The sequence below is a fragment of the Rattus rattus genome, chromosome 6, assembly GCF_011064425.1.
Source record: "Rattus rattus isolate New Zealand chromosome 6, Rrattus_CSIRO_v1, whole genome shotgun sequence".
In the NCBI taxonomy this organism is placed as follows: Eukaryota; Metazoa; Chordata; class Mammalia; order Rodentia; family Muridae; genus Rattus; species Rattus rattus.
This window is the reverse complement of record NC_046159.1, coordinates 54,549,832-54,576,676: the sequence shown is the minus strand read 5'-3', so window position 1 is coordinate 54,576,676 and position 26,845 is coordinate 54,549,832. Positions and strand designations below refer to the sequence as shown.

Below are 26,845 nucleotides of genomic sequence, written 5' to 3'. Positions count from 1 at the left end.
GTACAATTCAAAAGAATTTCTTTGCAAAGAAGATATTACTACCCTAGGAAGCCTGTCTTCATGCCCTCAGATACTCCATTCTGGGTCTTATAGGCTGAATGCTACCCATATCTCAGATTGCATAGGCACTATGGGACAGCCCTGTGAAGTTTAGGATGTTTGGCTACATTTCTGGCCTGGGCTAGATACCAGCAGTCTTCACAGTATGACAGCTCACAATGCCCCAGATGCTGAAAACAACCACAGCTCTGAGGGATGCAGTTTGGCAGCTGCTGCTGACCAGAGACTGTAGGAAGTCTCTCTAGCCCACCGAGGGTGGCAGCAGGCTGTATCCATACAGAAAACACGATTTCTACCAGGCATTGATATACCAGCCTCCATGTTCCACTAGCTCAGTGTGAAATGGCTTCAAAATCTGGGAACTGCTAACTTATTTTCTGTGCAACCACTGACAAACTCATGCACTGCTGGAGTGTTGTTTCCAGAGTTCCTTGTCTTTATTTTCTGGGTCCCCAGCTCTTACAGAATCTTTCTCAATTCCTAACTGCGGTCATCAGGGCTCCTGTTCCGGTTCCCAGGGCCCAGCAGATCTTGGCAGGTTGGAGGTTTGCGTAGCCACCTGCTCCTGTGGCATGAAGGGCTGGAACATCTGGGAGCACTTTCCTTTGTCGGCTCTGCCAAGGCAGCATGGCAGGAAGAAATGGTAGGAGCCCACTGCGCACTCCTGATTTCACAGCTCACACTTTCTCCAGCCTGTCCCTGCCTCCCTCACCTGGGAGAGGCCATCTGACTGTCTTTGGCACGCTCTGGAAGACTGCAATGAGTTAACTGGCTTCCTCACAACCAGCTGGTCCCAAAGACAGGTGTGGGTTTGAGCCTGCCATCTGGGGAGCCACCAGAAAGGAACAGAACCAGTACATTACCAAGCTGTCCCTAGTCAGAACTGGATCAGACTGGAGGTCTCCTACCTTTTAATCCCTGGCGTGTTCATTCCTCTAACTTTCTAATAAGACAGTTGTCTGTCTCGATAAAGATAGTTTTGTATCAACCACATTCCTCATGCCTGGGAGCAGCTGTTCAACATGAAAGGGAATCCATTTTTTTTTTTTGTGGGCTTTTTGTTTTAATTTTTGTTTTTTGTTTTGCTTGAGAGAAAAATTGCAAGCATGAAGTTGGGTAAGTAGGGAGAGTCTGGGAGAAGTTAGCAGAGGGGGAAGAATGTGGTCAATTATATTATATGAAAAAGTTAAATAAAAATAAAACATTTATGAAAAATATCCAATAAAAATGTAGTCTTATAAAGAACAGAGGTAGAGTTGGGCATGGTGGTGTACATGCCTTTAATCCCAGCACTCAGGAGGCAGAGGCAGGTGGATCTCTGAGTTCAAGGTCAGCCTGGGTTCCAGGACAGCCAGGGCTACACAGGAAAAACCCTGTCTTGAAAAACCAAGAAACAAACAAAAAATAAAAAATAAAATAAAAAATGGAGGTGGAGCTTAGAAAGAAATACCTTTCGCAAATAAGTCGTGCTTATTTTAATGGCATGGAGCCAGTTTTCGGCAGGACTACTTGGGGGATTCTGGCTGTATTGTCACAGTGTCTATTGCTAATTGAAAGGGTGTGCAAGTTTCCAGTCAATTGAAGATTGTCTAAGAATGAGCTCTGGGCTCACAGTGACACCTCAGTGCTTTCCAGACATGGTTTATAAACAAGCAGACCACACTGGAGGTTTAGCTCAGGCAACGGCAGATACCAGGGGCCATGATGGAGAGTGGGAAGCCAAGGGCTTGGAGATCCATGTGGTTTCCTTAAAGATGTTAACCTAACCCTGACATTGCCAGGCACTGTATGTACAGATGTGGATAGGAGGCTTTGGGGTGACACCCTACGACATATTACACTGTGAACAGGAAGCTTTGGGGTGACACTCTAACAGCATATATTGTAGGGGAAAGAATATAACCAAGACACCAGAACAATGCAAGCAGGATAGGGGACAACCCCAGAAAGGAAACAGCAGAATCCTAAGGTAGATGACAATATGCTGTATTAATCCTGACAGTGTGGGCCAAGAACTCCATGTTAGTGATAATTAGGGTGAAACCTGAGGAGACAGCCAAGCCAACGGTGAGGAAAGTGTTCCAGGCAGAGGGAACAAGAACATTTTGTGACAGAGAATGTTTTCTGTGTTTTAAGAAGTGGAAGAAGGAAAATGTACCTGGAAGATTCTGTGTGAGGAAGAGAGGCAAGATGAGGCTGAAGGCATAAACAGGAGTCCAAGGAAGTGGCCTTCGTGTGACTGCAGATGGCGTTAATAAAGACCTCTGAGGGACAGCGTGGTGGAGGGCACTGACTTTGGATTTTACCTTTCAGTTCCCTGCCTCCTCAGTTAAGAATTGGGGGTAGGTGAGATGGCTCATCGGGTCAGGGCAAGGCCAACATGGTGGAAGGAGAGAACCAGCTCCCACAAGTCATCCTCTGACCTCCACACATGTGCTAAGGCATAGACACGCCATCAAACACATGTATGCGCACACATGCTCTCTCATAGACAGTAAAGAAAAACAGCACAGGTATGTTTTGTGAAATGGTTATAACTGTAATCTAGGGGTAAAATCACCAATTGGCGAATGAAGAGAACTCCAAATACTGCGGGCCCATTAAGATCATATGCATGCTAAATCCTCTTACTTGCCTCGTTTTGATTATTTGAGGGAATTCTTACAGGTGTTGTCATGTCACCACATGAGATTTTCTTTTTCAAGTGGGTAATGGCGAACTGGGAGAGCCAACTCAAGGTCACGAAGCGGTTACTCCTGACGTTTCCACATGCCTGCCTGCCTGCCTGCCTCGCAGTACTGGGACCACGAAAGAGGATGTGGCCTGGACACCAGCATTCAGCAAGAGGATGGGTAGATGGCAAAGAGGTTGACATTTGCTAATGCCCCATTAACTCAGAAGCAGCAGTGATGAAATCAATCCTTTGTAGTAATATACAGTTTCATGTACAAATACAAATCATCATTCCCCGTGATATGGGGGATTCTCACAAATACAATAAAGTCAGTGGGGCCAGAGATAAAAGAATACACAGTATGGGCCCATTTCTGTAGAACTAATTGTAAGGTTGAATGTTATCTGTGCTGTTAGGTGTTGGGAAGGGGTACAGTGGGGTGAGCACAAAGCAACGTTTGGGAGCTGGGTTACTCTTAACCATGAACATGGCAGCATGACTACAATAATTCGCTGAGTGTCAGTATGTCTGTTTGTATAATATCTATGATTATTAAATATCCCTCTACCCTCAAAAGGCAGGGACTTAACTCTGACTATTTATATGTAAACTAGAGAACTCTTCCCTCCCAACACATACCTTTCAATGGCATCTTTCTGTCATGTGACTCAAATTGGAAGCAATACACTTCTTGTAGTGCAGGGGATAAAAGCCAGGGTTTCATTAAAGCTAAGAACTTCACATCCACTCAACTACAGCCCCATTCTCCTTTTGCTCTAAGTTGGCATGTTCCAGGGCCTTGGCCATCAGTGGTCAGTTGCCTGGCCAAACTCATATTTATCATACTTGCCTGCCTACCCTATTGCCTTCCCCATAAGGCATATGCCTTTCTATCTAGAAAAGGAGGAGAGTTGTCTGGGTGAAAGCGGTTCACAGACTAAGAGACGGTGCACAATGTTCCCTTGTTGGCTTGGAATCTTTGCTACCACGACCCTACTTCTCCAGAGCTAGAGACTGACAGAGTGTCACTCATGACTGCATTTATGATGGAGCCGCTTCTCTAGACTGGCTAAAAGGTGAACTCAGGGATATAACAGACACGCCTGGATGGCATATTCTAAGAGATTGGTAGATGGAAGGAAGGATATGGGCCCGATTAAAAACAAAGTTCCGATGCGTTGGTGAATGGGATGCAGAAGGGAGGCAGGAACAGGAGAGTCGTGGCTCTGAGCTGTGAAACACAAGCAGTAGAATATAAAAATAAAAGTTAAGCTTTTTCAGAGCTCATCCTTTCGAGGGCGCATGGCGGACTGTAGTGCGGGAGATGCCAGCAGCCGCACTTCCCCTCGGCAGAGTAGGAGCTGAAAATAGAAAAAGATGAGCACGATACCCAAGGCCACGGTGAGGGTGGGGTCAGTGGTGGAGGCGGGGACTGAACTGATCTCCCGCTCTTCTAAGACAGCTCACTTAGAGCTTCAGCAGGCTTGCCAATCACCCAGGGACCTGCTTAAAAACACATGCAGGTCCACTAAGTCTAAGGTGGGATCCAATATTCTAAATTTCTGACAATGTCCTAGAAGATGCTAATAGAGTTGCTGTTAGCCACATAGTTGGAGGTGCCCCAGTGGGTTTTGCTTTTCAATTATTTTTACATTCACGTATGTATATGTGTATGTACGCATGCATGTATATATGTGCATACATGTGTGAATGCATGTGTGTATTAGAATGTGGAAGTCAGAGGACAACTTGCAAGAGCTGATCTCTCCTTCTACCATGTGTGTTCTAGAGGTTAAACTCAGGTTGTCAGCAGTTTCCTTCGCCAGCTGAGCCATCCTGATAGTCCCATAGACCGTATTTGAAAATACAAGAGTCTGAGTATGAGACCAAAGTCAAGTACCACTCCTAAGAAGCTGTGCGTTTTGGTGACCAACTGAGATGCTTTTTTCTGGGCATACGAAATCCCCAAGGTTCTGGCTAGGGATCCCGGGAACCATATGGGGGCGGGCTATAGAGCAGGGCTTTGCTCTGCGCTTTTCTTCTTCACACTGATGGCTATGGAGCTATCACCCACCTAGGCTCTACTTCTGCTGTGATGAAGGAAGCTAGAACTGGGTTCCTAGAACAGCGTAAGGATGTCAAACTGGGTCACAGAAACATCTTTCCCTGCTCACGTTCTCCAGTTCCCAGCAGTGCTTGCGCCATTTCCCGGGCTCCCTCCAGCGATTTGGCTTTGGTGAGGTTCGACCACCACATGGACAGAATAAACAGCTACTCCCTGATAGGAAGTACAACCACACAGAGTTCCCCGGGCTCTCAAATCTTTCTTCTCCCTCCTTGAAAACCTTCCCATGGAAGCAGCTGTGAGTTAAGGAGTTTTTTGATGGCGTTCCCCTCTCAGGATTATGTTGAAAAGAGTTTCTGTGAGAGCAACAAACTTGTGAAAATTTTCACCGGACCTCTCAGACACGGGTGCACTTTTTACTTTCCTTGTCTGTGACCAAAACACCTGACAAGGAGCAGCTTAAGGGGGAAAATGTTCATTTCGGTTCACAGTTCAAGGGAATACAGTCCGCCATGGAAGTGAAGACAAGGCAAACGGAGAGGGAGGAGTGGGAAGAGGTGCAGGGGGGTGGCTGGCTGTACAGCAGCTGCAGTCTAAGCCAGGGGAGAAAACAGGAAGCAGGGCCCACCTAGAAAAACTCACTATCTATTTTGTTAAATGGTAGATTTTTTTTTTTTTTGGTCACAAATTCTGTTTCTTAAATTGATATTCCCCTACAGGGTTGGTGAGGGTTTTGCCTGTCTCTGTCATGTGGCTTCCCTGCAGCCCCACCCAGTAGGTTGACTGTATTCTAGCCAACTTCCTTAGATCTTTGCATTGGGCAATTCCATGTGTTGTCTGTTTACTGTTTGCTAGGCTTCCCCGGGTGTGGGAAAGCACCTGGCTTGGAAAGCAGGTGGTCACTCTGCTGCCAAACACCCATGGACGAGTCCCCAAATAAATTCCTCCCCTGCCAAACCTGATTTTTTTTTTTTTAAATCAGAGCATTTCATGGTTTCTCCTCTCTGATAGCAAGGGATTTCTATTAGATGGTGTGTCTAGGCTGGGGACCGTACCCTCCTCCTTCGGCCCGTGTGGATTCCTACTGAAGGAGCTTTGGAAGGCACATGACCCCAGCAAAAGGCAGTTGGCAGAGTCTGTCTTCAGAGGAAAGGTGAGTATGGTAGTCACCAGGTAGGGAAGACACAAGAACTAAAGATAGCTGGGAAATGTTTGAGTAAGTTGTTTGTAACCGGAGGGGAGAAAGGATGAGAAAAGTTTATTGTTTTTCGTCAATTCAAACCCATCACTGCATCTCATGTGGGCGTAATACCTACCCTTTGCTCCTCCAGTGTGTAAATGTATAGCCCAATGGTCAGCGTCAGCAGCACAGGGGTGCAAATCATATGGGTTCCAGGGTCTGGTCCCAAATCTACAGTCAGGAGTGTCACTCAAGTATGTGCAGCTTCCATAAGTTCTCCAGTTGACTCCTATGCCCTTAGCCACTCGAACTACCACTTCCATATACTTTAGGTATGGAAAGATATCCAGGGTATCTGAACTAGGTTCTGTACTTGTGGGCAACCACAGGTTTCAGAGCTGGGAACAGTGCCTGTTAGGTCACTTGGCCTTTCTGGCACCAAGCAAGGTAGGACTGGCAAACCCAAGGGCTGCTGTTGGAGAGAGGATTTCCAGGACAATTTGTGCCACCTCTCCTGCCCGATCCTGGCTGGTGAGGACTGATGACTTAATTTCCCTGCTCCTGTAACTAAATGTAGTCCCTGCACCAACCTACCAAGAATGGACTCAGCGGAGTAGATGGCAAACCAGTTCCCTGGAAACCATTCAGATGGCTGGTGCTCGACTAGGGTTTTAGAGATCTGGCAGAGAGAGGAGTTGATCTGCCTCCAGCATGGGCTGTCTGAGCTCTTCTCTGCCGAGCACATAGAGTCTGAAAATACTAGTCCACTATGCCAGTGCAGCTCCTATCCTGAAGCAAGTATAGGTTCCATGTAGCATCCAACTTTGAGCTCCTACTTCTTCAATGATGAGCAACTGATACGGTAGCTAGAAGACTGGCTTGGTTACTATATTCATATGAATTTATAACACACACATGTCTTAGCTCAGCAGTCCCACTCCTAGGGATTTATAACAAAGACATATATTTGTTAGCATGCAAATACAAGTCAGAAGAATATTTCAACACAAACTGAGGCAGTAAAAACTAGGATGAGGGAGGATCTAAAAGTCCAGCAATATGGGATGGGTTCTTGTAGAGGACCTGGGTTCTCTTCTTAGCATCTACATGTTGTGGCTAACAACCTTCTATGATTCCAGCTCCAGGGGATCTGTTATTCTCTTCTGCAATTTTTGCATACAGCATGCACATTGTACAAAGACATACAGCAAACAAAACATTCATATTCATAAAGTAAAAATAAATAAAATTTAAAGAAAAGAGCTAGGGCAAATGAAATACCTAACAGCTTCAGATGTCTTAGAGCCTGTGCACCAGTGAACAAAGATAAACAAAGTCTAGACTACTTAGAAGAAACCCACAGATTATAAAATGTTAAGAGCTTTTTATTGTTTCTAGCTACGTATCTGTCAGCAAATGCCTAGAAACAAATGCCAACAGAATAGTAGGTTGGGGAGGGAGATTATGGGAACATTTCAATTTATAAAATATGTATTTATAAACAACATTTTTGTTATTAGGGAAAATAATAAAATTGTATGTGAAACAGTTGGAGGCCTATCTCTTTCACTTTGACCTACCGTCTAAGAGAACAGGAAGGTCTTTTTCTGGTGTTGACTTTGAATAGAGGACAAGCATATTTGTTTGGGACCAGGTCTGTCACTTCCAAGAGAGCTGTAAGCAAGGTTTGGCAGAAGTAAACGCCCCTTCCTACTCATTCATTCTCCGAGTCTTGAGGGATGCTAGTTAGAGTTTTTATTTGTTTTAACTACTGTACATATCTGGATTCTTAGGGAGGTATGAGATGCCAGGTGGTTTCAGATCTTGTAGGGATCTCAACCATTCTAACTCCACCTGGACTTCAACCTCATCACTCTGAACTCTAATGAAACTCTCAACTAGTTTGCAGAGTCGTGTGAGGTCATTGCCATTGGTGAAACAGTGCTCGATGAAGTTTACTGTAGCTGCTAAGGCCTCTTCCTCCTTTTAGTCATGTGATCGTGAGCATATTCCTTAGCCTAAGCCCCTTCATGTCTCTGTAAAAGAGAGACTATTCATTTACCAAATCGTTTATGAATGCCAAAAAGGAATAATTTCATTAAATGCCCACTGTGTGTCATTGCTTAAGCAGCTGGAATAGAAGAAGAAAACCAAAAGCCAAAAAACCCTCAAAACTCAAAAGCACAAAACAAAAACAAAAACAAGCAAGCAAGCAAACAAAACCCCAACCAAACTAAACCAAAAACCCCTGTGTAATTCCTGTTCTTTTAGTTACCTTGTTATTATTATGACAAAACACAGATGAACTTAAGGGAGGAACGGTGTATTTTGCCTCACAGCTTCAGGAAGATACAGTCCATCATGGTGGGGAAGACATAGCAGCAGGCAAGGAAGGACATGGTGGCAGGGGCAGGAGGCTGGTATCCACACTCATGGAGCAGAGAGTGAACAGGATGTGGGCTAGCTACAAAGCTCTCTAGGAGGTCTCTGCCTCCTAAATGCTCACCACAAGTTTCCACTTCTAACCTCATTTGAATTCAAGAGTAGTAGATACTGTTATTCTCTCTTTTTAAAAGAGCAATCCGAGTCTAAGCTGAGTGACCCAGGCTGAACAACCAGGTTCATTCAAGTCTTGGGCTAAGGCAGAAGAAGGCTGCAGTAACTAGCTGCCTCCAAGGCATGATGGAACCAAATAGCCATCTTGGAGCTGCTCATGCTCTTCCTGAGACCTCAGTGATCAGCCTGTGGTACCCTCTGTCACTACTCTCTCTGCTTGGTAAGCTCCTCTAGACCACCGCTCTGCACAATTTATTTTCTCTCATAGTCTTAGTTTATGATTTTAGCTCCCTAAATCAAACAGCCTCAGATGGTCCTCCTCCTCTTCCTTCTTTTAAATTGAAACAGGGGCTCATCATATAGCCCAGGATAGCCTCAAACATAATCTTCCTGTTTCAGCCTCCTGAGAGCTAGGACAGCAAGTTGTGCCCTCATATTCTGCTCTTCCTAGTGGAGTTCCTCTTCAGGCAGTAGGCAGGGATTAAACTGGAAAGAGTATGGGGTTGGTGGAGATGATCCTCATAGCTTAGAGGATTATAAAAGTTCATTTTTCTCCTTTTCACAGCAATAGGTCTGTTACCATAGGGAGAAGAGCTCACAGTCTGCTAACAGTGAGGTGGTGGAGGAAGAGAAAAGCAGCACTCAAGCTGTAGAAAGGGTTAGCCTGAACTAAGACCACCTATGATAGATTTGCCTGACGCACACCCATAATTGCTGCTGATGCAAAACAGACCTGGAACATCTGTGCTGGCAGAGACACTTCTGAAGGCAGGGTCTACCTGCTGCTGCTATGACAATGTCTAATGTCAGGATTCACAAAGCCAGACATGAATGACCAAACTGTCCCCCATCACTATGTCAACAAACCGTCCTGTGCTGTTTAAGTTCACTGAGAGGGCTGTATTTGGAGGTAGGGCTGACATACTTCAGACCCAAACATGTTTAGAGTGTCCTCCAAGACACCATGTCCAGGATGTGCTGCCCCAGCCCTATGAGAAGGAAAAGGAGACACAGTTCAAGCAAAACAGTTCAAGAGTGAATATACCACAGGCTTGAAAGCCTTGTGTCCTTGAACACAGCTGGGAGGTAAATCATTCCCAGATACCTTTCCAAAGCAAAAGACTCAGCTACTGTTGATCCCACAGAATACAAATTCCACGGTGGTGGCAACAGAGCATCAGAAATCTCACCTACCTAGGAGAAGACATTCTGCTAGGTCCCTGGGGTGTCCACACTCAGTTCTGTGACAGAGCAAATAATTGTCTTTTTCTTTTTATTATTTTTTATTTACATTTTAAGTGTTATCCCCTTTCCTGGTTTTTCCTCCAGAAACCCCTATACCATCCCCCAACCCCCTGCTTCTATGAGGGAGCTCTTTCATCTACCCACCTACTCCCTCCACTTCCCCGCCCTGACATTCCCCTACACGGGGGCATCAAGCCTTGACAGGACCAAGGGCTTCTCCTCCCATTGATGCTACCAAGGCCATCCTCTGCTGGATATTCGGATGGAGCCATAGGTCCATCCCTGTGTACTCTTGGGATGGTGGTTTAGTCCCTGGAAGCTCTGGGGGGGTGTCTAGTTGGTTGATATTGTTGTTCTTCTTATGGGGTTGCAAGTCCCTTCAGCTACTTCAGTCCTTTCTCTAACTCCTCTACTGGGGACCCCATTCTCAGTTCAGTGGTTGGCTGTGAGCATCTGCCTCTGTATCAGTAAGGCTCTGGCAGAGCCTCTCAGGAGACAGCTATATCAGGCTCCTGTCAGCATGCACTTCTTGGCATCTGCAATATTGTCTGGGTTTGGTGTCTATATATGGGATGGATCCCCCAGGTAGGGCAGTCTCTACTCCACACTTTGTCTCTGTATCTCCTCCTGTGGATATTTTTGTTCCCCTTTCTAAGAAGGTCTAAAGCATCTACACTTTGGTCTTCCTTCTTCCTGAGCTGGTCTGTAGATTGTATCTTGGGTATTCTGAGCTTTTGGGGTAATATCCACTTATCAGTAAGTGCATACCATATGTGTTCTTTTGTGATTGGGTTACCTCACTCAGGATGATATTTTCTAGTTCCATCCATTTGCCTAAGAATTTCACGAAGTCATTGTTTTTAATTGCTGAGTAGTGTAAATGTACCACAGCTTCTGTATCCGGTGGGATTGCAAGCTGGTACAACCACTCTGGAAGTCAGTCTGGAGGTTCCTCAGAAAATTGGACATAGTACTAACTGAGGACCCAGCTATACCACTCCTGTGCATATACCCAAAAGATGGTCCAACATACATCAAAGACACATGCTCTACTATGTTCATAGCAGCCTTATTTGAAATAGGCAGAAGCTGGAAAGAAACCAGATGCCCTTCAACAGAGGAATGGATACAGTAAATAACTGTCTTATAAGAAGCACTACCATCTTCCTGCTGCTTGCTCTTTTCATCCTATTTGATCTCAATAAACTCAGTCTTCAGAACCCAGAGGATGGCTACTGTGGACCATTCTCCATGTGAAACAAGAGAACCAGGGTGATGGGAAAGCCAGGGCTACTTTAAAAAGCCTACTGGGTATGTAGCAGAGGATGGCCTTTTCTGGCATCTATGGGAGGAGAGGCCCTTGGTCAGCTGAAGGCTGGATGCCCCAGTGTAGGGGAATGTTAGGGCAGGGAGGTGGGAGGGAGTGGGTGGGCGGGTGAGGGAGTACCCTCATAGAAGCAGGGGGAAGGGGATGGGATGTGGTTTTCACAGGAGAATCCAGGAAAGGAGATAGCATTTGAAATGTAAATAAAAAAAGAATCCAATTTAAAAAGAAAAAAGAAAAAAAGCCTACTTGGTATTATGACACCATATTACCTTTTCACAATATGACCTCCCCCAAAAGATAGTTTTGTGAGAAGAATATTATTATATAGCCCTTGATAGCCTGGAGCATGCCATGCAAACCAAACTGGCATTACACTCAGAGATCCACCTATCCCTGCCCCCTGAATGCTGGGATTAAAGGTATGCACTGCCTCACCCAGCCTGCGGCAGGGTACTGACCTCATCTTTATTGACATTTGGGGCTGGACAATTCTTGTAGGACTGTTCTGTGTACATATACTGCTTGGCATTGCTACAAAAATTAACTGGGATAATTATACAGTAGGAGTTAACACAGTGTCCCACTTAGAAGGCTTGCCAGCTGTTAGCTCCACTTATGACAGTAGATCTTGGTTGCCTTGGGGATGTACAGAAGCGACACTGTGGACAAGGGAGTGGGAGTGGAAGGAGTCAGAAACTCAGGATGGGGATGTGAGAATCTCACGCTAAGTCGTTAAAAAGAGAGAGACTCTAAAGGTGGAGAAAGCAAGCCAAATGCTGGCATGCTCTCACCGCTGCTCTCTCTTCCTAATCATGGATACAATGTAGTCAGTGCCTCAAACGCTTGCTGGTCTGACCTCTCCACTGTAACAGGCTATACCTTGAGCCAAAATAAAGACTTCTTCCCTTAAGTTGCTTTTGTCTGGGTATATATTTTTTTAATCATAGAAAGAAGAATCTAAGACAAGCAGAAGGATGCAGAACTTTAAAAGATGGATGAAAGCCTTGTAACTATGGCAACCCTATATACAGGGAAATGTCAACTATTTAATCTTTCTTCTTAAAGACAAATAGATAGGTCCAAAGCGCTTGGAGCTGGCTGTCCATAGCCAATACTGGCTTGTTTGTGCAAGAGAAGAAGATAAATAGTGGGACTATGTGAACCACACTTCTGTTTAGCTTGCTTTTAAAGCTTACTGTTCATCTAAAGGGAAGCTTTTGCTCTGGTTCGATTTATAAATCAGTTGTTTGACTAAGGTGCTATCTGAGATAAAATGAGAATAAACTGTGTATGAAATCCAGATCTAACCAGAGCAGAAGGCAGTCCTAAAAAAGGTAAACTTTATCAATACAAATGCCCACAGAAGGAGTTCATAGATAGTTTTTTTTAATTCTTGTTTCCACTTTAAATAGCAACTTCTCCCTCACCCAGCATAAGTGCTATTTTTGATTACTGCTTCCGTATGGTCTTAAATATGCTTTCTCAGCCTTCCCTGCAAGTCCTCTGACTTTCCACTTTAATGCACCTGACTAAAGAAAACAGGAGCAGGGCAGTGCTGCCAGAGGAGCAGCGGGAGGCTAAGTTTGAACGGGCACTGAGGTGTGTTTTACAATTCCAAATAAAGCCATCGCTTCCAAGGTTCCCTCATCACCCTGGGCTCCTGTGAGCCCCTGGAACCGGGCAAGTGCTCTCTTGCCCAGGGACTTTGCCCACGCTACCTGTGACCACACTCCCCTTTCCCGCCTCCTCTGCATTTCAGAACGCTTGCCTGACCACTCTCTGTGGAGCCCAGAACCTTGACATTTTCTTCTCTTACCTGGCTCATTTCTTTCTTTGTACTTTGTTTCTCTATGTGCTTGCACATCCCTGTTAGATATCAAACCAGTTCTCTACTGCCCTCTGTCCTGAGAGCCGCACTGGTGCTTCCCTTCCCTCTGGCTTCCAGGTTAGACTGATCAATGGGAGAGGATGAGAGAGGAAGACCAGAGGCCAAGGGCTTACTGGTCTGGCTTCTTCCCACTAGGCTACAGGTACTTTTCTACTTGAGACTAGATTTGCAGTCCAGAGTCTACATCTAGCTTTTCTTAATTACCTCGAGTGCAGCAGCTGTTTCCTGCTGGGGCCCTGACCCGAACTGGGAGTAGATCAGACTTATTCATTAGTGTGTAGTTGGCAACTAGCAGGGGGCCTGACACATGGTAGGCACTCAATAAATATTTGTTGAATAAATGAAAACAGAACAATTCAACACCACAATTCCATAAGATACCTTTTCATTCTCTCTAATTTTTCTCCTTCTAAAAACATCTTGGACCAGATTTTGGTTTGGGAAACAGATAAAGCAGAGTTGTTAAGGCTGCTGTAGGTTAGTGAGCAGACCTGCCAGCAAGGCACACCAGAAAGCTGGTGCCTTAGAATAGGTTTGAGGAGGGAGGAAAGATGCTGTGTTGGAGAATGTGGCATCTTAAGGTCATTTATGCAAATGAGATACACGATATTAGGGTCTGGGTTGAGAGTAAATACTGTCTACACATGAATGTTCCTGAGTGGCCCCTAAGCTTAGCTGGGAAGATAATGGGAGTGAGTGGGGTTGAGAGTCTTTGAGACCACAAAAGGTGTTGGAAATTCTTTCCCTGGAGTTTTAGGGTTCAGAAGACAGCTGGAATAAAATATGTCCTCTCTCTTCATGGGCTCCATCCGATAGAGCCAGATGGAAGTGTGTCACACGGATTCCTGGCTACAAAATGATCCCTGCAACAATCAGGTTCAAAGGACAGAAAAGATAGTGGAAGCCGTCTGCTTCTTGGGAAGTCCTAACTTCTGTGAAGAGAAAGAGCATCGGACTCAGTGAAGTCCTGCTGTTCTCAGGTGCTGAGCGGCTCAGAGATAACAGGAGCTGTATTACAGGGAGCTGGAGGGCAGTGGCAGCAGGACATGATGCCGTTGCCTCCCTACAGATGGTGCAGCTACTGAAACAGACCCATTGCCTAGGGCCATGATAGGTTCACTTCTATAGCTGAAAATGATCTCCAAGAAAAATGTCCATTGCTGTGATGTTTCCATTGTCTTCCTGGTTTCCTACCCTTAAGCCAGGCCAGTTTATTGTTCATAAACTGAAGTTAATTTCTCTAAGCTGTATCAAATGAGAATTCTCTGCAAAGTTAATACTGGCGGTAGTGATGGTGGTGGTGGTAAGGCAACCGGAGCTGTGAGATGACAGCCATTCTTACTGGGAGGCTGGTGGGGTCATAGTTAGGCCTGGGTTCTGGCAGCCTCTTCTGACTCAGGGGAGCCAGGAAAGCAGATCCAGTGGAGAAGGGCTCATCTCTTGCACTAAAGAGAATTCCAAAACCTCCAAACAACAGGGCTGCCTGGTGAGAGAGTTCACACAGGTCTGGGCCACTGACATCTCCAGATGGCCAAACCTCACGCATACTCACTAATTCTGGCATTTGCCTTCTAACTTTTCTATTATGGCGTTCCTTAGTTGCATTCAACTTCCTTCTCTTGTTAAACATATTAAATCGAGGTAGCAGGAGGTGGGCACCTGGGGTGACTGACACTAAAAGTAATAACAGCTCTTCCATATTGACATCAGCCAGGTGCCACCTGAGCAAGGAAAGGCTTCAGATGTATCACCTCATGCCTCCCAGTGGCCTCAGGTGGCAGAATTTACATTTGGCCAGCAAGCAGCAGGCTTGAGGGTATGGAGCACGGAGCTAGAGAGGAGATGGGAAGGGGATGCTCAAGCCAAGTGGAACAGATGAAGAAGGAAACGGGGCTCATGCCACTGGCCACCTGGGAGGCTCCTTCACACCACATCATGCCACCATCCTCTGAGTTGGTCCAGAATGACTTAGAGGAAGGATGGAGATTTTCAGTGCGGTTCCTTTATAGCTAGTCTAGTCTTTTTGTCTTGGCACTTCTCATGGTGCCAGGAAATGCTTCGGGGCAGCAGATGTGGGGTTGGCTGTTGTTCTGCACACCATACGATGTCTGGAAGCCTTCGTTGCCTCTGTCTGTTAGAAGGCAGTAGCACCCAGTAGTGTTACTCAGGGTATCAGCAAGCTTGCCCTCTCTCCAGCAGTCTCTGACCTCGGCCACCTTGTTCCTACCAGGCCAGTGCCCATGGAAGATGGTGCATCTCTGGGAAAGAGAATTTACCCCTCCATCTGGTATGTTGTGTGGTCATTTGGTGTAGTGTAGTGTGGTGGTAATGTGTGTGCACATCAGGTATGCAGGTGTGCATTCACACATGTGAACATACATGTGGAGGTAAGAGGACAATCTCAGGTGTTGCTCTTCAGGGGCCATCTTTTGAGACAAGACCTCTTACTGGCCTGGAGCTCAACAGATATACTATGTTAGGTAGCCTGCGAGCCAAGGGCATCTCCCTGTCTAGGCCTCTCCAGCACTGGGATTATAAGCACACACAACCATGACTGACCTCCCATTTAACTACGGGTTTGGGGGTCTTGGCCAGCCCTTATGCTGTCAAGCACTTTACCAGATAATATCTTCCCAAACCCCATCCCTCTATGAGCTAATCCCATACGAACTAGCTTTCAACTCTTGCGAACCTCTCCTCTCAGGTACTTTGAGTTTTACTTTGATTCTAGAACCAAAGAGGACCCTGTTACAAGGTCAGAGTATGCTATCCACACTTCCTGTTGCATTTATTTGGTGATATCAAATGTTCCTGGCATGCTACCACACTCTTTTGTAATTAATCCATATATTGTATTTAAGAAACATGTCATTCACATGTGATAGACAATGAATCTTTTCTTTACTCACTGAGATGCCATTTACTGCACCAAGAGTGATGTGAAGTTGAACATATTGTTTTGGTGTGTGTGCCTGTGTTTATGAGTTTGTGTGTGCACCGACATCCATGTGAAGGCTGGAGGTCAGTGTCCAGTGTCTTCCCTCTAAGTTTAGATACTACTTCTCACTGAATCTGGAGCTTACTGGTTGGTTAGACTGGCCAGTAATGTCCAGGCTCCTGTCTCCACTTTTCTACTGCTGGGATCACAGCTACATACCACCATACTCTGAAGTTCTGAAATATACTTTAATTTTTTTTAAATTTTATTGTTTTTGGTGTCAGCGGGATGCTAAGGATGGGCAAAGAGGGCACTGAGGCATAGATAAAAGTTCTAATTCCAGCTGAACTAGTAGGAGGTCCATTCACCTGGATGGTGAATGATGGCTTGGGTTTCTATAACCTGGTGGTCCTTAAACTCAGTGAGTTCTCTTGGACATAGGCTAAGATATAGTTTCCCTACTGGATCCATGAGAGATCCTGTTTGTGAGTTTTAGATCATGCCCAGGGTTTGCATGACAGACAAGTATCCAGATGAACATAACGCATGTGGATCTCTGGCTTCCTCTGAAGGATGGAGTAAATGATTGGTTATTTACATGGATTAAACACATTCTCCGAAGTGCTGAGGAAATGTTTAATCAGTGAAATGCTTCTCATGCAGGCGTGAGGGTGTGAATTCAGATCCCTAGCACCACATAAGAGCCAAGTGTGGCGATGTCCTTCTGGAACTTCAGTCCTAGGAGGAGGAAGAGGAGGAAGAGGAGGAAGAGGAAGAAATAGTAGTTGTAGTGCTGGTGGTGGGTGGTTGCAATGGTGAGTAGTTGTGGTGGGCGATTTGGGTGATGGGTGTTGGTGTTGGTGTTGGTGGTTGATTGTAGTAGTGAGTAGTTGTTGTGGGTGGGGATGGGTAGTTTGGGTGATAGGTGGTTGTGGTTGGTGATGGTGGTAGGTGGTTGTGGTGGGTGATGTTGGTAGGTGGTTGTGGTGGGTGATGGTGGTGGGTGGTGGGTGATGGTGTAGGTGGTTGTGGTGGTTGTGGTAGGTGGTTGTGGTGGTGGTAGGAGGTGGGTAGTGATGGGGTAGGTGGTGGGTAGTGGAAGTGATGTAGCATCAGAGACAGAAGGCTCTCTGGAGCACATTAGTCAGCCAATCTCATTGAATGGATGAGCTCCAGGTTGAGTGAGCAACTTTCTCTCAAAACATGAGGTGGAGAGATGGAAGACACCCAATGTCAGTCTCCAGCACACTCCCACATAAACACACACACAGACGCCCTCCACACACTCATAGGGAGGGAAGTATACTCCGCAAAGCTGGACCTAGGGTTGAATCACATCAGAAACTTTCTGTAAGATGGAGGGGGGAGGACAGATGGAGACTCGGGACAGACCCACTGGAAGGTCTTGCACTAGTTCCAGAATGGGAGCAAGAGATGCTGCAGGTGACCATGCGCTGGTCTATACCCCAAAGAGGCTTATAAATGTGCCTCCCTAACAGTTAGCAAACACTGAAATACTGGACGGACTTCCCCAGACCCAGAGAATGTCAGCAAGACCGTGCATGGCATGCAGGAGCGGCCTGCTGAGCACTCTGGACTGGATTCCACCTCCCCTGCCTATTGCTGCTTTCCTCTCTCACTTGCTCTGTCCCCTATTCTCCTCTATACCAGGAAATGACCTGGAAAGGAGAGTCGGGAACAGATTGTCCATGGCTTTTATTTGGTTGTCACTGGCACTGCTCGCTCACGTTCCCCCCCCCTCTCTCTCTCTGTCTCTGTCTCTCTCTGTCTCTCTCTCTCTCTCTGTGTGTGAGAGAGTGTGTATGAGTGTGTGTGTGTGCGCACGTGTGTGCATGTGAGTGTAGGGATGATTTTAGAGCCTAAAATGCCAATGAGATAACCCAGCTTCTTTGGGGACTGAAAAGAAGTTACCTCAGGGGAAAGCATGCTCTCAGACATGTCACATCAGCGAATCTGAGGTTGGACTCCATCCAATCCCCCCTACTAAACATTCTGGAAGCCTATATTAAGATCTCTTTAGGATCATCTCCCTCAAACCAGTGCTTTTTTTCCCCCTCTAGGAAAAAAAACAGTCATATAAAATAAAGCATTTGATATTAAATTCAGATGGTGGGACTCCAAGGGGATAGGGTTAATTTAAAGGGACAATCGCCGAGGGGAGGAACACAAACAATAGATTAGAAGCCATTGGTCTCACCTTTCCCTCTAAATACACAACCTAGTTTCCTTTTGAGAATCCTTGTGGTAGTGAGAATAAGAAATGTCTCCCACAGTATTTGAACACTTGATTACCAGTTAGTGGAACTACTTGGGGGGGGGGTTATGGAACCTTCAGAGGGAAGAATAATGTCATTGGGGTGGGCTTTGAGGGCTTAGCTTTGTCTCACTTCCTGTCTCCTCCACCCCACTTCCGGTATACTGATAAGAATGTGCTCACCCAGATTCTCACTTCTGCTATGCTTTCTCTGACTGTTAGCATACCGTCTCACAGGATGAGCTCTATCCCTCTGGAAACGTAAGCCAAGATAAACCGTTTCTTCCATAAGATGCTCTTGACCATGGTGCTATGTTACACCAGCAGAAAAGGAAGTAGCATAACACTCCATCTCCTACAGTAATAAAGGGTTGACTTTACTACTTGGTCCTGGACTGGTCATGTGATTCATACCTTCTGCCCATGGAGGTCAATAAGAATTGTTAAGTGATCCAAGTCAGGCCAATGATATTTAATTCTGGACTTTGGGGCTGGACTACTGAAAAAAGCAAGCTCTTACTGGATCCTAAGGTATAGGGCTGCTGACACCTACCGTCACCGTCTTATTACATAACTTAGCAACCTGGCTTGGGCTATGCACACATCCCTCTCCAAACAAAACACCTAGCAACTTGTTGGCAGCTCGGGTTCCCCACTTGCATAGAGTCTCATACCTGCTTCAAACAATGGGACTAAGTTACTTCCATAGCAAATGCCTTGGTCACATCCCGTTTCTATTCAGACACAACCTGGAACACAAACTGGGACCTATGGGCAAGGGACCCATCCAGTCTGATGAAGTTTGGGTGTATGACAAGGGCAATGGGGTCCTCAAGTCAAGGGTCTCCTAATTATCATTTTATGCTTAGGCATAACCAGGCAGGCATATGATTGAAATCAGATGCATTATGGGAAAGGACATGAGGAGTGAGCAAAAATTACATAATGCAATGCCTTGATCACATCTTGTTACTATTCAAACACATCCTGGAACACAAACCAGGAACTATGGGGAAGGGACCCATCCAGTCTATGACTCAAATAGAGAACCATCCAAATTATACCCCTAGAAACTGAATACCTCTATCTACTGAACCCCATAAAGGAAACCTCAAACAATAACCAGGTACCTTGAGTACCCTTCCCTCATGGGGCCCACTGTCAATCCTGACAACATAATTATTCATTTTCACAGAGATCCGCCTGCCTTTGCCTTTTGAGTGCTGGGATTATGCTACAACACCTGGCATATTTATTCCTTTCTAATCTGTACTGTGGCTCTGCTTTTGAATAACTACCTTGCTGTCTTATAAGCGGTGTGGACTTTCATTTCATTCTAGAGTAAGGGGCCAAGAACTTGAAAACATACAGTACAGACCCTGACCACTGGTAATACTTACAAATGCCAGTACAATGGCAATCCTGAAGTGTTTCCCAAGTCTGTCCTGGGCTGACCCTGGGGCCAACGGATAGTACTCAAGTGGGTTCTAGGTTTTTAAATGTACAACTCTAAACACCATTTCCTGGGCTTGGGTCCTGGGCTGAATAAAAAGGAGAAAGCAAACCAAACCCCAATATTCACCTGCTTCTGCTTCCTGACTATGGGCACAGTGTGCTCAGCTATCATGGGCAGGGCTTCAGGTATCACGAAGTCCAGCTGTCATGATGTCCCTACCGTGCTGGACTATACTCTGGAACTGTGACCCAAGATAAAGTCTTCCTCCTTTAAGTTGCTTTAGCCACAACAAGATGGAAAATTAATACAAAGAAAGGGCCAGACATTTCTTGAGCATGTCTGAGGTGTGGCCCCTCAAACGGTGCCAACCAGTTAAGGAGGTTTTGCTTAACTATTTAAATAAAGGAAGCGAGCTGGAGAACAGACAGCCCAGTTATACAGATCAGAGGAAATGTTCCACCTCAAGTGCACCGTGGAACCGTTTTCATTATGAGGATTAAAAAGCATTTCAGACATTCCTGGGAGCGTGAGCTATGCCAATGGTTGCTTCAGACTCTGAAACTGTTGTTTGCAACTTCTCCAGTTTGTCAGCAACACTGAGAAAATCACCCTCCATGCCCCCAAATCCCCACCCTGACTATCCCATTGAACAACTGAGCTGCCTCTTTTCTGGGTGGGGAGATGAGCCTGTCCAAGGGTACAAATGACATAATGTGCTACGGATGCGACAAGAAGCCCTTCAGGTCTCGCTTTGGAGCCAGGCCAACCACATAAGCATTCTCTGCTGATGCCGGCACAAGTCAGCAGTTATGAAGCCGCAAATCTCGCCGGGTACTAGTGCTTCACAAGTCAATCTCCCTCTGGCTCCAGGACCCTTTCCCTGCATCACTGCAAACCTTTGCCCATTTTTTTTTCTCCTAACACACTGCCCTGGCCTTCCTCTTCTTTTGAACTTTACCCTGCTTATATCTGTAGTCTGGACTGGCTCCTAGGGCTTCCTCCGAGGCCACACTGGCCCTTTGCTGGTTACATGCTCATAAAACTGCTATGGCCATCTTGTCAAAGTGTGGATCAGATGATGGCACCTTGCTCCCTTCTTCACATGCCATTTTAAGGGCTATCCATGGCCCTTGAAAGGCTATGCCCTTAAATTTGCCCCAAGTGGCTCAGACCAATCCTTCTCTTGCCCTTCTTATCAGGCTTATGACTGTGCCCCACCCAGCCGCAATGTTTTCCTTTAGTGTATTCTTTCCATATCCTTCGACCACAGGGCCTTTGCACATGCTATCCACCACACTGCTCACAGCCCCTCCCTTACTGTCTCTGTTTTTCAGCATGCCCTCCCTGATTGCCCACCCACATCAATATTCTTCCTCTGCGTACCTCTTCAGCCCCATGCTTACCACATGTAACTTTACACTGCTCATTTGAATAGTTAATTTCCACGTCACTAGATTTTGAATACAGGCAGAGAAGGTTCAGGATTACTTTAGCTTAGTAGCACATCCTTATCAGTTCGCACAGGCAGTTGTCCCTACGGATGTTAGCAGCCACTGATGTCCTTTGGACACTTGCAGGGTGCTGGGCGCTGTGCTAGATTCCTAAAGGAAATAATTCAATTCTCATGGCAATCCTGATGTTACAACTTAGAGTTGAGGACACTGGAGCAAGCCTAGCCTGTGACTTCAGCAGACTGTTTATAGCCTGTGCTCTCTTTCAGCCAGCTGTAATTCACAGAGCAGGCACTCAAGCCACACATGCCAAATGAATGAGAGGGTTGGTGAAGAAGTTCTATTTGCCCAACTCCATGCACCTGGATGGTCCTACTTGCCTGGGCCCTTGCTCCTCTAACCACCTCTTGCAAAAAGCGGCTACTCCTTCAGGACCATTCTCAGTCATATTCTTCTTCGTCAGGATCCTTCAACGGGGACCATTCCACAGCCCATAGATGTCCGTGGTGATGACTTCTCCCATCCAACTCCCTCTCTGCCACACACATGGGCCCCATGTAGAATTTAGCTCTTGACCCCTAACTTGTAGCTATGACCTTATTCCATGATCTCATCTGTGATTCTTGCCTGGGCACCAATCCCCCAGACCATTTGTCCTGGTCTCCCTTGCCTATCATTGCTGACCCCTCTACCTTGGCTTTATTGCATGCTTGTGCTCTTACACTTCATTACCAGAGTCAGACATACACACGCATGCACGCACACACACACACACATACACACATCCCCCCCCCCCAACACACACAGGCTACAGCAGGGAAGGGAGGCCTTGCTCCTTCAGATAAAAATCACTGTGCAAACTCTCTGGCTGTGATCATGGCCCTTCTTGTGAGGACATGGATCAGGGCAGCCTGGCACACCTGGGTTCAAGTCTTTGCCACTCGTTAGAACTTAGAAGAAAGAAATGGAAACTTCTCTTCGTCTATGCCTTGAGTGTCAGCAATTGACAACTTCTATGAACACTGGTGTCTCATCTGCGAAATGGCTGTGATACGTGTCTTAGTTTTGAGGGCTGTAAGCTTTCAGAAATATGATGCATGTGAAGGTGTCAGTGGTCAGTGGTCTGCTTCAACCACCATTATCATTTGTGAGCAGCTTCACATGCTATTTGGGCAGAGCAGGGTTAAGGAGCTTCCTGACACGCTCACACTGCTGTTTACACAGTGGTAGCCGTGCTTTCCTGAGTCAGCCAGTGGTAGCAGACAGCAGGGACTGTGTTTTCCATGGAGAAGGGCGTGCACACTCCCAGTTCTAAACAATCTGGGCAGTGCCAGGGCCCGGATCAGATGCTGGCAAGTGGCTGAGTTGAGCTTTTATAAAGATCTGTTCTAAAGAACAATGTTGTCCACAAAGGCTCATGCTGTCTGCCAGATTAAACACTGAGCTTGCTCAATAGCATGAGTTACCATCCTCAGAAGGAAAAATAAATCCATTATCTTGAACCAAGCTTCAGAGGCATAACCAAAGGGGTTAGTGAATTATACCTGTAACTCAAGTCTATGACTCTAAGGCTTAAAAGTACATGAATGGTTTAGATCATTGTCTCCTCAAAAGACTACTAAATGTTCTGGCAGACTTCAAATGCATGAGTGAGGATCAGCGAAGAGAAGGCCATCTCTCTTCATCTTTCAAAGCCTTATCTTCAGTGTAGGACTATGTAGGGTAGGATGTAAAAGTCACTTATGCTGTGCTACAGGGAGGACCAGAAGGTATGCATGTAATAATAGCTATATATAGTTGTCCTACCCTCGCTGTCATGTCTGATAGTCCCATGGAAAAAATCAAGGGCACAAAAATACATTCTTTAATTCCCTATTTTATATATTGCCTCTTGCTTCTTGGGGAAAGATGAGGTCACAGGGACATTTCTGCAAACAGCAAAGCCACACACTGGTGGGCACCAAGAAAGGAATGTGACTATGTCATCATGCAATGTGTTTTGGAGGAAAAGGAACAGTACAAACCATTACAGAGCAGAGGGTCATATGTGTTTCTTGAACTTAATTGCACCTATAATTTAATTTTCCCAAAATGCCACAAAGGAAGTATGAATGGTTATTAAATTCCAATTTCTAGGGGGGGAGAGTCTTAGGGAGTTTAGCGACTTAAGACTGCAGGATGCATGGGCAAGGATGTGGAGTTAGGTGTGGTGGTGGAAGCCTGCAATCCCAGCAGCTCAGGAGGCTAAGGCAGGAGGATTATGAATCAAACCCTGCCTGGGTAACTGAGTGAGACCTTGCCTCAGATAATCAGGGACAAGAAAAGCGGGCGGACACAGCTCAGCGGTAGAGTACTTGCTGTGCAGGCGTGAGGCCCTGGGCTCAATCCCTATTCACGCCTTTAAAAAAGAAGTGAAAAGAAGATCTGAACCTAGAGAGCATAGGAGATGTAGCTCAGTGGGTAGTGTGTTCCCAAAGCCCCCGGTTCAGTGCCTAGCACCTCATAGACTGAGTATGGGAGCATAATCCTGTGATTCGAGCACCAGGAGGCAGGAGATCAGAAGCTGAAGAGCATTCATAGCTATACAATGAGTTTGAGGTCAGCCTGGGATACGCGAGGCCCTGTCTAAAATAGATAGATAGATAGATAGATAGATAGATAGATAGATAGATAGATAGATAGACAGACAGACAGACAGACAGACAGACAGACAAACTATTTGAAGGAAATTACGATCAGAACCATAACTCCCAACCTACTATTTTAAACCAGTGGTTGAAAATCCATAAGACCAAGGCCTGTGTAAGAGCTCCCAGGGCCTGGCAGTGGGATTAGCCCACCATCCCCACATACCACACTCCTTTCATCTAGCAGGACCGCAGGAGCCTCATGCAGCTAATGCAATTTAAATTAATGAAAAGGAAATTTAAATTGCAGCCCATTGTTGCTGCACTTGTGATGGCTCATCTTGGCTGTCAACTTGACCGAGCCTGGAATGAACTCAAGCCGCTGAGCACTCCTGTGAGGGATTTCTTGATCAGATTATTTGAGGTAGGGAGACTCGCTCTAAATCTGGGTGGCATGCTTTGGCGGAAGCTCGGACGAGAGGACATGGGAGAAGGAAGCTTTGCTCTTTGCCTCACTTTTAGTTCACCGGTCCTGTCGCCATGACATTCCTTTGCAAGTGTTGTGAGTAGTGTCTTTGGAAATGCAATGCAGACTGAAAACCAGCAGGTCTCCAGGAATCCTCCAGGCCTTCAGCACCAGGTTGGGACTGCTCAGACATCCAGCCTCATGGACTGAATAACTACTGGATTCTCGGCCTTTCCAATGTGAGACAACCGTGGTTGGACTACCTGAACTGCATCCTGTAAGCCGGCCTAATAAGACCTCACACCCTCCCTTGTGCGTGCGTGCGTGCGTGCGTGCGTGCGTGCGTCAGTTCTGCTCCTTAAGAGAACCCTGACTGATACAACACTTACATCTTATTTGTACAGCAATGGCCTGTGATGTTACTAATTAATCTTAATGTGATTTGAATAGTTACAGGTGACTACTAGCTACCATATTAAACAGTGCTGATATCTGGAAACTCTGTTCTCAGCCTCCTCACGCATGGCTCAGTGTTTCCTCTCAGAAATCAGAGGCAGAGGGATCCTGTCCACTGATAATCCTCTGAGAATCATGGGGGTAACCAGCCCATTACCTCTTTCTTAGGAGGGGAGACTGTTCTTTCTTTCCTTCCAGATTCCTATTTTTTGAACTCTGATTTCCTCATAAGGTCCCCTAATATGAGACCACCACATCACAACAGACAAACCCAGAACATTTGTTCTAAGACAAATGGTACACATCCTAACAGCAAGGAGCTGGGGAAAAAAACACAGATTCCTGGGCTCTACCTCTGTTGAGCTGTGCTCCAGAGGGCCCGGGGAGGAGGCTGAAGAGCTCCATCTTAATCACATGTCCCAGTGGTTCTAGAGGTCTTGCCTAAGAAACCCAGACTCAGAGGTGGAAGGACATATACACCTATTGTCCTTTTAACTAACTACAGGACATGGGTGCTCCAGGCAGTCCTCACTGCACCAAGTACTTATTTCTACAATGTCAGGGAGACGCTTAGTCACCAAAGTCCCTTTTTTTCTACCTGAAACACTGGGTGGTGGTGGGGTGGGGGGTAAGAATAGCTGAGCTCTGTTTTCTGGGACAAGTAGGAACACAGTTAGTAAAAGCATTTGAGGAGCGATAAAAGGTAAAACTCACTGTATAGACAGCCCATTGATCAGGCTTTTGTTTGTCTAGGAGAGAGTTTAAATGGATCCTGCATCTTAAAAAAGAAAATCTGTGTTTTTAACCGCTACGAAAGATCTAATCAAGTGGGGCGAGTATGGTGGCAGCAGCAGCTGGATTAAGGAAAAGCATGGCTCTGAAGTCAAGGGCACCATCTTGTCCCATCTTTAAAACACCTGGGTCAAATAGCCAGTCTTGGATGGGAGGGGTCATGCAGGCCCTACTCCTCCCTGATCAATTATCAGCCTCTGATGGGTTTAGATGGATGGAGAGTCATATCTAGCTACGTATCCTATTACCCAGATATGTATCTATTACTTGTGTGCCTGCCAGGTTCCACTGGGCAGTCCCATGCTCATGGTCACTCAGACAACCCTGGTTAACACTCAGTGGGTCCCAGAGCAAAACAAAAGGATGCAAACATGGAAAGGGATCTATAGGGAGGAGGAAAGTTAGCAGGAGTGGGAGGGTGATGAGAAATTGGGACACAAGCGTAATCAGAATGCACTATAGACATGTATGAAATTGTCAAAGGGCAAACTTAATTAATTTTAAAAAGCGGGTCAATTCTCAAACCTTCAGGTCCTGATTTTTCCAACTGAGAAATAAGAAAAATAATGTTTCCTTTGTAGTGTTGTGACAATTAAATTAATAGCTAAGATTTGTGTTATGCTCAGAACAATGGCTGACATGTGGTACGGTTGGCACGTGGTAAGAACTGTGTGTATTATTAGTAAAATATTCATGTTTATGATAACTGCTAGCTGGGGCTGGACCCATCAGACGGCACTGACAGAGTTTTTCACCTATATCCACAGCCCAAGAATGCCTAACTCATGGCCTACACGGCTTCATGAACCCCAGGATAGCTATGAATGTGGCTTGATATATTCGATGTCATTATGTTGCAAGGTCAAAATGTTGCAGATCCCATACATATCGTAGAGTGTGGGACCTGCTGTGAAGGTACACCCACACCTCCGGTCCTTTATTAAAGGGCAGACATTCAGTACATCCTAGAGCACTCTTATCAAGCTGCAGACTAACACGTGGCTCTACTGTGCTTGACTGAAACACTCCCGACAAGTGACTCACCAGCTGAGTCTTAAACAGCACTCTGGCTGGTTTACACACCCTGATTAATAAGGCAAGGACACAGAACATGCATTTGGATGGTAAAACCATGGTCATCTTACGCAACTGTCTTATGTCTACAACCACCTAGAAACTGTTGGAGACAGTATCCTGAGATGGTGTACCTCTCTCCTATCCATTTTAATCAGTCCGCTTCCTCATCTGTATGTGCATATATACATATACATATATACTATATGTAAATATATTACATATTTATTTGAATATCTTGGAAACTGGGCTCCTCAAACAACACCGGGCTGGAGCACTTACATTCCCAGTTGTGTGGTGAATACCACCACTACC

General features: G+C 45.8%; 1 protein-coding gene across 4 annotated transcripts in view; it reads right to left on the bottom strand.

Annotated features, from left to right (window-relative positions):
* Prickle2 (prickle planar cell polarity protein 2) overlaps positions 1-26,845 on the bottom strand; it is a 336,133-nt gene that overhangs the window by 15,630 nt on the left and 293,658 nt on the right. The gene's annotated exons all lie outside the window — the stretch shown is intronic.